This window comes from Cetorhinus maximus, chromosome 17 (genome assembly GCF_964194155.1).
Source record: "Cetorhinus maximus chromosome 17, sCetMax3.hap1.1, whole genome shotgun sequence".
In the NCBI taxonomy this organism is placed as follows: Eukaryota; Metazoa; Chordata; class Chondrichthyes; order Lamniformes; family Cetorhinidae; genus Cetorhinus; species Cetorhinus maximus.
The window spans coordinates 36,784,361-36,797,893 of record NC_135895.1 but is presented as its reverse complement, the minus strand read 5'-3'; the positions used below and the strand labels follow the sequence as shown (position 1 = coordinate 36,797,893).

General features: G+C 35.6%; 1 protein-coding gene across 5 annotated transcripts in view; it reads left to right on the top strand.

Annotated features, from left to right (window-relative positions):
* The window catches only part of rnf220a (ring finger protein 220a), a 514,999-nt gene that overhangs the window by 2,953 nt on the left and 498,513 nt on the right, over nt 1-13,533 (top strand). The gene's annotated exons all lie outside the window — the stretch shown is intronic.

Below are 13,533 nucleotides of genomic sequence, written 5' to 3'. Positions count from 1 at the left end.
ACAAGAAAAAAAAGTGAGAATAATAATAGAATTGAAAAAGACAGGCAGAAAGTGAAAGGAAAGTGTAACAATGTGAGTAACAAGCAATTGAACTACGAGGTTGTTGGAGAGATGGATGAAAATACAAAAAGATTCATAAAGCTGATTTTAAAAGTTTAGACTGTATCAAGTAACTCAGTAGGGCTACATTATGGTAAAGAATGAGTGATTAATCTGCACTCGTTGAGTCAGAATCCAGGCCCCTATCTTCCTTCCTGAGCAGTTAACAAAAAAACCCTTAAAACAACAAAACATGGATGTCTTTGCTTCCTTCCTGACAGGACCAACCTGGTTGCTTTTCTTCTTCATAAATTTCTTTTGATTTATTGGGCAAACAAATTGGAGCAAGGGTGTATGGGATGACAAATGATACGGGAAGTGGCACAGATTGAAATATATGGTAATATTCTTTTCTTGCTGCAAATAAACTTTAGCAAGGACGTTCTTCATAATCATATGGACAACGGGGTGTTTTGCAGTACTTAACCAGATGTGAAAAGGCTGATCTTTTCAGTTCTCCCCACTGGTTTTCAACTGGCATCCCTTTCACATTTCTTTAAGTGTTTCCCTCCCCTCTTTTCCTCTACCTCTTCTTATGGTAATGACAGCCACTAATATGGAAAAATCGAGAGGAAGAAGGCAGTAGTGGATCGGCTTTGAGCACTTGCTGAGAGCCGGTATTATACAGCCCCAGTCTTTAAGCCTGTGGTGTAGCAAAAAGGATTTGAAGGTTGTTGGAATGAATGTTGAGGTGCGAAGGAGATAAGAGAAAGGACAATTGGCCTTTAACACTGTGCCATTTGTTATAAGGCTGAGGTGTGAGTTGACACAGTAAAAAACACTACCTCACCCTATGCTGTGTATTAAATTGCATGCAGCTGGATTAAGGACGTCTTTCAAGCAGATACATATGCATTGGCAGCTTTATATGATTGTAAATAAGAATGCACAGGAAAAAATGATGGTTGAGGAAATGGTTACAATAGCCCTCAAATAGCTCACTTTTATCCAAGATATATACATTATTTTAAAACTGATTTTATAGATGCTGACTGGCTTGACATCTGTAAAGTGTATCCAGCCAAAAACACGCCCAAAGCCGTTGCTTCATATAAAAGCAACATTAAACCTCTTCTTCGATATTCCAAACCATCTGCTTTAGTTTTAGGAATTCTTTTCATCTCTCAACCAAGATGAGAGACTAAATGTGTCCATTTTGTGGATGATTGAAAAAAACAATTGCATTAAAAATTACAAGCCTGATTTGTTACAAGTAACTTTGCTGAAACTTATATCGCCAATTTTCTGGAAAATTCAAGCAGCAATTCAGCTTACTTAAAAGTCAAATTTAACCAGACATTCCTTTACTTGTCCAGTTTTAAGGGAGTGATTAATAATATCTGCATTATAATTTTAGTTTAAGAATGGCAATCGCACGTGAATGCTTAATGTGGATCATTTATCGATATTCTTCTAAAAGTGCTATTTGATTTTTAAAAATTGACAGTAATGTGACACTTCTTCAACTATATTTGTTATTAAAATTGTTAACGATGTCAGTTAAACAATCTATACATTTATAGCTTTATCTATTCAACTGTCTCAGTATTACTATTTATTGCTATAGCTACTTTTAGTTAACACTGATTGCATTGCACGACTGTGTAGGATAAATGGTTGAATTACAAAGTGGAGTTTCATTACGAAGGCTGTGGTCTGAAATATTGCAGCTAAATGGTAATATGTATGGAATTTTTGGGGGCTGCCAGAGGCTTAGTACGCAGATCTGTCACTTTCCTTGAGCAACAACCCTGACGACCTCTATTCAAAGTGCCATCGATTTCCTTTCTTTTTTTCTTCCCAAAAAATCTGTTACAAGACTGCTGCCAAGGGAGTACCTGCTCACTTGCAGCATAACATTTCCCCTCTTTTAAATACCATTCCTCAAAAATAAAAATGCTACCAATACAAACTTTGAAAATTTTTCTTCAAAATAAAAAAATTCTCAGTGTACGGTGAAATGCTACAGATTTCCAGTTCCCTGTTATTTTAAGAGGTTTAGACATTGTCTGTCTTTTCTTTATTTAAAAAAAACCTGGTTTAAAGCTTTCTGATTAGCAAAATGTTCCAAGACAAATGCTGAGAGTCAGAATTTCCATTTGTTAAAAACGGTTTGTATTGTGTGTGAGTCAGGGTTTGAGCAAATGTTTTAAAGTGAAAAGAAGCTCATGGTAGCCTGCATGTAGCCAATTTTCTGTTTAATTTTGGTTATTTTTGAATTTTCATAGTTTAGCAAAATATTTGTCTTTAATATTTCAGTACAGCTTAGGAAGTTACAAAAGGGCCAATAAAATAGTCAACATATTACTAAAGAGTAAAACAACCTTGAGCTAAGGAGAGAAGGCTTTGAATAAATAGAACTATAACGAGAAAGAAACCATTTTTTAAAAAGTGGAAAAGTTAGGAAATCTGAAGTTATTTGTTTTGATCTAATGACTTATCTTAAGATTTTATTTGACCTTTCACACAATCATTCACATTCAACTTGCTACTTTCACTGCAACATAGAATAAAAACTTTGTGTACTCTTGTACATAATGAATGGCTTTTGAACACAGACTCAGCACCATGTGAACAAGTCCAACATTTGTTTAACTAAAAGTTGGGGGGGGGTGCAGGCATTTCGGGAATTGTTTCGTTTCTGAGCAATCAGTGATCACTATTGCTGAATACGATGGAGGGGCTGAGGGGTGGGGTGACAGATATTTTCTCAAACCCATAGTCTGTGTAAAGCTATGCGTGTAAAGTCATGGCTTTGGGATAAAAACAAACGGCTCCTCTGATGCTAACAATCGATGGCAATGTTGCTGTACTACATTTTGTTACTCCCTGTGCAGTGTTGTTTCATGTTTTTACCTTTATTTTTCATTTCAAAGTGTTCTGTTCACAGTTAGTGGCCCAATTTAAATTTTTGTTGCAGAATTCATGGCAAAGTGGGGCGCCTATCTTGTCTGGTCCATGTTTTATTTGTAAATGCCTCATTTCTCTGTAGGGGTACTATCTCTGTCTGGCAAAACATCTTTATTCTCATCAATTACTGCTCATTTGCCCTCTGTCTACATTTGTGCAATGTGTCTGGTCTACAGAGGCTGAAGGAGAGCTTGATGTTCAGTCAGTAAACCCACCAGGGAGACTTGGTCAGTATCCTCAGCTCTCTCCGACAGCATGATAACGCATACAATGAAGCAGACTACTGTCAGAAAGCAAGCTAGCATTACACCACACAGTTGTAATCACTTTTGCCACTCAAATCCAAATAATTTTCATTGTCAGAATGCTTCTTACAAATTATATATTGATATATTTGCACTGTTTAAAAATCCTGGCTAGCTAGTGTCTACATTTCGTATTTTCCAAATGACAGCCACAATTATTGTAGTCTTAAGCACTTCTCTCACAGTAATATGATAATTCTTTCATCTTTTGCTAAATAAAAAATAAAAACCATAATGATTGTTCATTATTTATGAATGAAGTAACCTCAATATATTTGCTGCAAATGATGGATAAACCATTTTACCACATGTATTTTAAAAATTCTGAATTGCATAATATATTTTTACACCCAGTTGAAAATATTAAAATGGAAAATGAAATTGGACTGAAAATTTCAAGGTAAAGAATATCTTAACATTGTTTTCAACTGTTGCTCCTTATATTGGCATCATACAAACAATGAAACTGGGAAAATATTTTTTGCAATTCTTTGTCATAAAAACAATTTGTCCTTGCTGCCATTATAGATTTTCACACAAATGTTTGATCATTGGTTGGCACAAAATGCATTTTTGTATATTGAGAAAAGATAAGTTTTTATATCTTTCAAAAATGAACTCCATACTAGCATTTCTAAGCTAGTCATTAATAAACCCCTTAAATGTAAGTCGTTTCCAAGCAAAATAACCGTGTCAGAGTGTAAATATGGCAAATGCAAAAAAAGGGGGGAAGAGAAACATATCAAACCCTGCCTGTTAGTGGCTAGTGGAAGGAAAAGCATATTTACAGTATTTTAATGAGAGTTCATCAATAAACTCAAAAATGCTCATCTTGGTCTCTAAAAGAATAAATTAAGTAATGAGCACTATAATCTTTTAAGGGTTAATAAATATAACACATTTTCAAAAGCCACAGATCTTTGCAACAGGTTTGCCTGTTGCTTGCCAGTTAGTTATTTTTTAAATTCAGCAAGTATCTTGTCCTTTTTTTGTGAAAAATGGGTAACAGCTGCTCTGGTGGGCTGTGTATCGTGAGTATAATTCAGTGGCTCGATTGTGTCTCTCTGCTTGTGTGCGAGAGGGAGAGAAAGAGCCATCCCTTTGTTTCCTTTGTGAGAGCCAGGTGACAGAGCCAGTGTTGAGAGGGCAGAAAAATAGCAACCGGCAGTTCTCTGGCAGCCGAGATCAAAGAAGAAGGCAGGAGGTCTTTTCAAATTGGGGGCCCTGGTGTTGAAGCTATAATCACAGCTTACAGCCAGCCAGTTTCTGAAAGATACTAGCCTGGAAAAGAGAAAAAAAACTTTCCAGGAGCTAAGATAGTTAATTAAAACCAGCAAACAGGTGCCCTAACAGCAGCAGTGAATCAAATCATAAAGTTTTACAATGGAACAGTTTCTTTAAAGATACTGGCGGAAAAAAAGCAAAAGAATTGGCTTCACCTAGCATGTGGCACATGCCATTTACAAGCTCGGAGGCTTTTGGGAAGAATATAAACACTTACAGTTTGTTCACAGAGTCTTGCAGATTTAATATATTAAAATGTCCCTTTCGCTTCTGCTGCAAATCAAGCAGCTGTTTTAGTTTATTCAAAAAAAAAGACCGTGGTTAATGCAAAATCAGCAGTGGCGCAGGGCTTATAAGAAAAAGATCAATCATGGAGTGGGGTGATAAATTAGACACATCAGCGAAAGAGAACACCTTAAATCGAGCTGGCTAGGTGACGGGGGAATGCGTGTTGAAGGATGGTGGCTGCTTGTGTTTTTCAATAAATAGAAACATCACATTGAATGGAGCAAAGCAGCCATTTGAGTTTAGAATCTGGTAAATCTCTTTGTCCCCAAGTTTTAATAGTATTTTATACAATTTCATCATTGTACTGTACTAAGAAATAATTACTGAAAATGCCAATTTTTTTTTTTGCAACTTGGCCAAAAGTAGATGTAAAGTAAAAGTAAATTCTTTTATTTAAAAAGTTAATCTTTTGAGGTAAATCATTTTTATTTGTTATAATTTAAAAAATAATACATTGGGCTTCATTCTTTGTACTTTAATTCATGAGCTCCAAATCAAATTTAATGAGGGAGTTTAAAAAAAATGGCATTCTTGTTGATAATTATGTAAAGTGCAAATTTAAAAGTAATTAGACCAAGGACAACAGGTCACTGAGTTGTTAATCACACAAGAAACCCAGTGAATTCACCCCAGCTAAAATGCACTCATTCATTTCCCTCAGGAAGACAGCTCATCATTTACATTTCTGATAGACAAGATTTTAGTCCTCTTCAGCCCAACTGCGGAACAAACACAAGAAAAGTTGGCATTCATATTAACCAGGCTGTCTGTTCACCCCCAAACAGATTGCCGTTTGGAGTATTGATTGAGATAGTGAGAGCTTCAGGTTCTAAACGGATGAGGGAGATGAGGTTGGGGGTGGGGAAGAAATAAAAACTAAATATTAGCAAAAAATGCCCTCTTCCTTTTTTTCTGCCTCATTGCAGTCAATGAAGTAAAATAAATGGTTCCTCTATTATAATATAGGTTGAGTCACTTAACATCTTTTTAAGAAATTAAGGAAACAGTGAATAGCTCACTTATTTATTAATGAATTTTTGTGCTCAAATAGCTAAGCAAATCATTCCTTGCTTTTGTCCTACAGCTTTATAGTTCTAATTATTGAACTGCCCTTATGACCAGGAATTAATTTCTGTGTGGCCTAAAGTATTTTTTAAATTTATTTCCATAACAATTTTAAATAGACTGAAAAATGCAGTTGAGGGAAGGTGATAGGAGGTTACCAGTCTCTGATGTCATTGTATTAATCCCAATAGTTGTGTTCTTGTCAAATTAATGGATCACATTTTCTTGGTTACCTCCCTATGATAAATTAATTGTAATGATGGCTGGCTTTATTATGAGGTCTATGCTGTTGCTTGTAATCTGGGCGACAGTTTTAGGCTTTTTTTCTGTTTCTTTTTCCTTGTTTCATTTAAAGTGTCCTGTAATTACAGGGGTGTTAGCATATGCGGGGAGGGTGATATGATTTATCCTGCACAGACAGCCATGACACAGCTGTTTGGAAGATAAAATAGTACAACCGTGTAGCTACAAAATGCTCTCCTTATTATACCTCATTAAAAGCAGGCTGCGATAAGTCAGCCAAGCAATGAATAAAATCTATTGCCTATGTAGAAAACAGATATCTAAGTACCTTCAGAGCTTTTTGTGTATGTGTGTGTGTGTTTATGACATGATAATAGCTTGGCGAAGAAAAATTATGTCTTGTTTTCTTCTTTTTCCCTTCTGCCTGTGAGTGAAAGCAGGTAGCATGTAGTGCTTCTCAGTAATTAGTAAATCTTTCAAGACTGACAGAAAGGAATATTTGATTTCAAGGATTGTTCTAAGTACTGTCATGATGTATCAATTTGACCTTTAGTTATCTGACTACCTTAAAATCATAGTCTCATTGTTCCCCTCTTTCCATTATCATCAATAGACCACATTTAAATCTGGAACATCAGAAAAATTATTTAGCTCTGATTGACTTTTGTGTCATGGTTTCGCCATGATTTTTTTCTGTTTGAATATTACAATAATCAAGCTTAGAAGACAAAGGTGCCTACATTGTTCATTTTAAAAATAGGTGAAACTTGTGTGAATTTTTTATATTGGACCATTGGGGCTTTAAGAATTGGAAAATCTTCCATATGCTTTTTCAAGATATACATGTTAGGTTATGACTTTTCAATTTGTACCTGCCAACTGTAGTCACGTTTGTCATAATAACCTAGTTAGGTAATAATTCCATTGCGCAATGATTTTGTCATGCATGGCATACTAGAATTTTTGTCAGTACATATCAGAGTGACTGTCTTCCTGCCATGTTATGGTATTTATTTGTGCAAGTATATACAGAATAAATATGGATACCAATCCAAGCATGGGGAATAGGTAATTTTTACACTTTTTTTTAATAGAAGGGAAGTAGAACCTCTTGTTGTTACACTTGGAAAATGAACATTTTTTCTAAAAGGATACTTGATGAATAAGCACATTCGGTGTGAGTAAAAGCTGCATGGAATAAATAAATATATATAAACTAAGTTAGGAAATTTGTGTGCACAAAGCTACTCAGCATGAATAAGAATGAATGGGGATATTTGGAGTAGATAAGAATGAGAAAGGAGTAAAGATGTTTGGCATAAATAAAGATACATTGAATAATGGCATGGAATGGAAAAGAAAGTATAGAGTAAGGATGCATCCAATAAATAAGGATGCATGAGGTAAGAATGCACAAAGTGACTAAAAATGTACGAGGCAATAATGTGGATAGTGACCAAGGCTGTGTTAAGTATGGGTGAGCACGTAAAAATACACAGAACTTACAACATGGAAACAGACCACTCAGCCCAACCAGTCTGTATTGGCATTGACCCTCCCACAAACAAATACTTCTAATCACATTTATTTACCCTGCTTGCCTGTATCTATTCTCTCTTTGTTCATCCACCTATCTAATATAATCTTGAATGTTGACATGGTATCTGACTTAACAAATGACCCTGGAAGTGAATTTCACAACCCCACAACTCTATGTAAAGAAGTTTCTCCAGCCCTTTGTTCTTAATCTTGTATCTGCAGTCCTTAATCGTTGATCCCTCAACCACTGAAAGCAATGTACCTCTGTCTACCCTGTCACACACTTCGATAATTTTAAACAGAACTATATCACTAACTCCAAATTCTGCATTGCTCTAATGAAATATCAAATTTTCCAATGTTTTCTTTGTATGTGTATTTCCTCCTACAAAGCAGCATCCTAGCGAATCTGCATCAGATAAGCAGGCTAATGCTTCAATAAGCTTCCTAAAAAATGGACTCCAGTACTGTACCAATAATCTAATTGAGGTCATATTAAGGTTTTATATAGGGTAGCATTACCTCTTGACTTTGATATTCAATACCTCTGTGATAAAACCTAGAATTACATTAATTTTGTTTTTAATAGCCTTATCAACCTGAGATGGTGCCTTTAATGTTCTGTGAACTTGTCTCCCCACAGCCCTCGTCCCAAGTCCCTCTGTTCTTCCTTGGTGCTGAGCCTAGTTCAATTCAGCGTCCAATTACTGCTTTTATTTTTTTAAACCAAACTTCATCACCTCACTTACTGACATGGAATTCCACCTGCCAGAGTTTAGCCTAATCATCTATCTCATCATTAAACTGTTGCAGCCTAATTTATCCTTCAAAATAATTAATCATATCTTCTAATTTGATATTCTCTGCAAATTTTGGTACTATTCTTTCTAGGTCTATATCCAAATCATTGATATGCACAGTGAACAGATGTGGCCCCAGAACTGAACCTTGTGGGATACCACTATTGACTTCCAACCATTCTGAAAGACAGTGGCAAAGGAAGCCTGAAATAGGGATGTGCACGGTGAATAAAGATTTATAGAGGAAGGAGTAAGGCTGTGTGAAATGTAGAATAAGAATATATGGAATAAATGCACAAAGTAAATTGCAATGTTTGACATGTTAAAACGCACTGTGAATATGGATATATGGATATGAGTATGCACAGTGAATAAAGGTGTATGGAGTATTGGCGTGCATAGTGACTAAGGACATAAAAGGGCTGATTTTCTTCCCTAACATAACTTGGGGATGTTAAGTCCCCAAGTGCTATGGAGAAGACATGATAGAGACTTAATACATTAGATCGTCACTTCCGTTTCATTGCCCTGGGTTATCCAGCATCTCTATGATTATGAGGCAGGCAGAGACATCCTCAATATGGCTATCCCGATTACCTGAAAATGTGTCAATAAAATACCTATACACAGGTAGTGGAGGTTGCACCCAGGCCCTTCTCAGATCACGGTAGCTAAAACTGGTGGCCTGGGCTGCAGCCTACAAGCCTCTCTGGCTTGCAGCTGCACTTCTGCTTCTGCCCCCCATTTCCCAGCACAAAACTTTGCCAGGAAAAATCAAATGGGGTGTAAAGAAGCCTTGACAAGCACAGTACCCTTCACCTGCACAATGACTAAAACTGTGTGGAGTAAAGCTACACACACTAACTAAGGGTGTGCCTTTGTAAAAGTTTGCATATTAAATGTGGTTCTAAGAGCTAGTACCGCTGAAACCCTTGCATGCTTTTGTTAGCTCCAGACTCCCCTTTTCTATTGTCTTCCTTGTTGGCTTCACTAACGTCAGCCTCTTAAAAGTATGGCTTGCCCAAAATTCTATTAGCTGTTACCTGTCTCATACTAAGTTATACTTGCTCATCCCTTATGGCCTTGCTGACATCCATGGATATGTTTTGAAATCAAAGCCTTTGTTGTCATCTACAAATCCCTCAAATGATGTGACCCTGCCATGCCATTATACCCTTCTCCAATGTTACGATCTAGACCTTCAGTGCTCCAATTCTAATATCCCGTGCACCTCCTTCTCTCTTTGCTCTGCAAAGTCTCCAGCTTATTTTAGGCCTATTCTGAGGAAATTCTCTGCCTTCCTGTCTCTCTCCTCACTTTTAAAAATCTGCTTAAAACCTATCTATTTGATTGCACTTTTGGTCACATGTTGTAACTCACCCTCTATTGCTTAATGACTTCTGTCCTACATGAAGACCCTGAGCTTGTTTTCTGCATTAGTGCTATATAAATGAAAGTTGGTGATGTATAGATTGAGTGTGCACAGTGGCTGAGGACGTGTGCAGTGAAGTTGTGCACGATAAATGGGAATAATGAAATAAAGATATCCTGAATGAATAAGTGTATGGAGTGAGGTTGCATACAGGGAATGAGAATGTATAGAGTGTGGGTGTGTTTAGTGAATGAGGAATTTTAATTTAATAGTGCATAGTGTAAATAAAGATTCAGAAGGTTTTTATAATGCATACCATGTCAGATTATATACTTAAGTTGCGAAGAGTCAACAATGAAATTTCAATTTCATAACATGAATTTTTTTGATACTGTTACAATTAAACATAGAATAGTTTTAATATATCATGGACATCTGTTGCTATCTATATAATGATTCCATATTTGTAGTTTTAATTGTTTTACTTTAATAAAATTTTAAGATACTTCTAAATGGATGTACTCTACTATGTCTTTTGCAGATTACTTATTCAACATCACAGTCTGACTTTTTTCAAATTGCAAAATGACCTTGCTGTACATTACCACTGAGGAGTGAAAACAGATATTAGAAAAACTAAGTGCCGCGAACAGTGACTAAGGGTTAAACCGATCAACCTTGGGTTTGGTGTATCACAGGAGTAACGAGAACAAATCAAGTATTGACTGTTTGCGCAAATTCACCTTTGTTCAGTAGATTAGCGTACTGCAGTCCAGTAAGTAATGAGAGTTCCTGTTTCCAAATAAATATAGCTTTGCTGGGTGGATGGTTGACTGTGCACTCTCTGAGATTGATAATTTGATGAAATTAAAACTTAATCAAGCATAGTTGTGTTCTACCTTTGAATAATTTAATAGTCCCTAAGAACTATAGCCCAGCAATGCAGACAAGACTGATGTTGATTCAGCTGATCATTTTGAACCTTTACTCTATCAAGTGCTACAACCTTAGTTTATATTTTTTTTTAAAAAAGCTTTTAAAAGGTTTTCTCTTAAAAGGTTTGTCATTGAGAAAAAGGTTTAGAGATGAGATTTAAATAGACAAAACACATCTTTTTCTCAGAACTGCATCAAGTTGCATTGAATACACCCTCTGTAGTTGGAATTAGTCTGCAGTAGTGTGCGAACCTTTGTCCCTAGCTGTAAGTCTGTGGTTTTATGAACTCTGTTTGGAGAGTGTCAGAAGAGTTTTAAAGACATTCCACTGAATTTAAATTAGTTTTAACACCACAAGTCATACAGTAGCAACATTATAGTGTGCTGCGGCACTAAATGTGATAGAGTTGTTCGGCCAAAATCAAGTTTAAAAAATTCTTCAACAAAAAGTGAAAGAAAACTAAGGTTAAAGGTTAAAAGCTGGCCATATTCTCCTATTTCAATTGGTATTGATAAGCATGTTTAGTGTTTCTAATGATTTCTGAGTAATCTGTTCTACTTGTGTCTGTTACAGAATAAACCTCAGAAATTTAGCACTTTGAATACTAAGTACTGCATTTTCATGGACACTTACATTTTCAGTGCATTCTGTTAAATGCAAGAGCATGTAAATAACCTTTCTGACAAACCACACTTTTGCATCTCTAGTATGCTGCAGAGTTACATAACTGGCATTTTCTTAGAATAAACCATTTACAGATAGAGTTTTTACTGAGTACTTTTAAATCGATTTATAATTGCTTGCATTTTTAACAAAAATTCAATAAATTTTATATTTGCTACTCCCTTAGCCCTCTAGATTGGATTGTTTTCTTTGTATGTACCCAAAAAAGTCAAGGTTTTATCATTCAGTATTCACAAGTACTGATTTAATTCTGATGTTTGTATTAGTATTGTTTCCCAAATTATTACCATTTTTGTAATATCAGCCCATTGAAATCAAAAAATAGTTGCATGTGAATTGTAAATGAAAATTCTGATGTGCTTTGACTAAACTCAATGTAACTATTCTTTCAGGTGGCCATCAATGGTGATATTTTTGACTGTTATTTAATAAGAGTTTCAGCTCTGGGGAATTTGTCCAAAAAGGACCAAATTACTAAAATGTTGATGTTGTATTCTAATTAACTGATTAGGAGTCTGAATACAAGCTGAATATATTACATGTCCTAATTAGCTCTCTTTTCTCCATAAACACAATATATCAGACTTGGTGTAGTATTTATTTGGAAGAATGGTATAAACTGAGGGCTCCCAGATTTCTTCACAAAATCAAAGAAGTAATCCCTTTCTATTTCACACGCTTTAGTTTGTAATGAAGACCATGCAAGATAAAAGGTAATAACAGTATTTACGCTAAAGTCAGGTTTACAAAATTAATGGAGTTTTCAAAATGGTTGACAGCTTGCATGTCTCACATACAGGAAATGACACCATTGAATTCATGATCAGCTCACTATGTCATAACTATAATATCCTGTGTTTTCCAATTGGAATAGTTTTCTGCTTAAACTGGATGTAAATTAAGAACTGAAACTTTAGAAGAATAATTCAGAATGATCTCCTACCATAATTTTGCCCTGAGGAATGGCTGAGGTGAGGAGGAATTTCTTCATTCAGAGGGTGGTGAATCTTTGGAATTCTCTAGCCGGGGTGGGGGGTTGTGGAAGCTTAATTATTGAGCGTGTTCAAAACAAAAGCTGAAAGATTTCTGGATGCTGATAACATTAAGGGTAATGGGGATAGTGGGAAAATAATGACATACAAGTAGATGATCAGCCATGATCTGTTTTAATGGCGAAGCAGGTTTGACAGGCCAAATGGCCTACTCCTATGTTCCTAAGAATTCCTGTGAAAAGAAACATATCCATGTGTCATATTTTTAAACACTCTGTTAAAATGCTAGGCAAACTTACAATGATGTGGTTTGGCCTCCCATTCAGAACCAACGCCTTCACTATGTTTCTGCTCCATGCATTGATATTTGAGATGTCTTCTGTGACCTCCAGATTGGAGCTCTTCCTGCTACTCAGTGTGGGGGTGTAGGTGGGGTTAAGAAAATTGTTGTACCTGAAGTGAGGCAGAGATGCAACATAATTCAAGATCTGGATTTAAAATATTGGGAAGGTGGTGACTGGGAAAATCAGCCACCTCAGAAAATCTTTCAGCAATTAGTTAAAATATATTTGCCTGATCAAAGGATTTTTATTTGAATAAATATTTGTTTGTCAAATGGACCATATGTAAAAGAGCTTGTTCTATACAAAGAAACTGTATATAAAGTATCCTTTCTGCAAAATTAATTAAATTTAATGTTCATTTTGCTGTGTTTCTTGTTGGTTATTAAAAAGTTTTAATTGGTTATTCAAACCCAGCACAATATCTGATACTCAAAGGCAACTATGCTGCCAGTCAAGCAATGAAAAATTTAGCAGTTTTGTTCAGGATGTAAATAAAAGTAAAATATTGGTCAACCAGTTACATGATGAAAATGGTGAAAATAATAAAATTGATCAGATTTTGTCTTAGTCTGCGAGACTGCCGAATGTTGGAAAGCATAAGGTATTGGATAACAGCCTCCTCTTTTGTAAATTACATGAGGATTCAAGAGGCTAAAAATGACATGTTGTGTC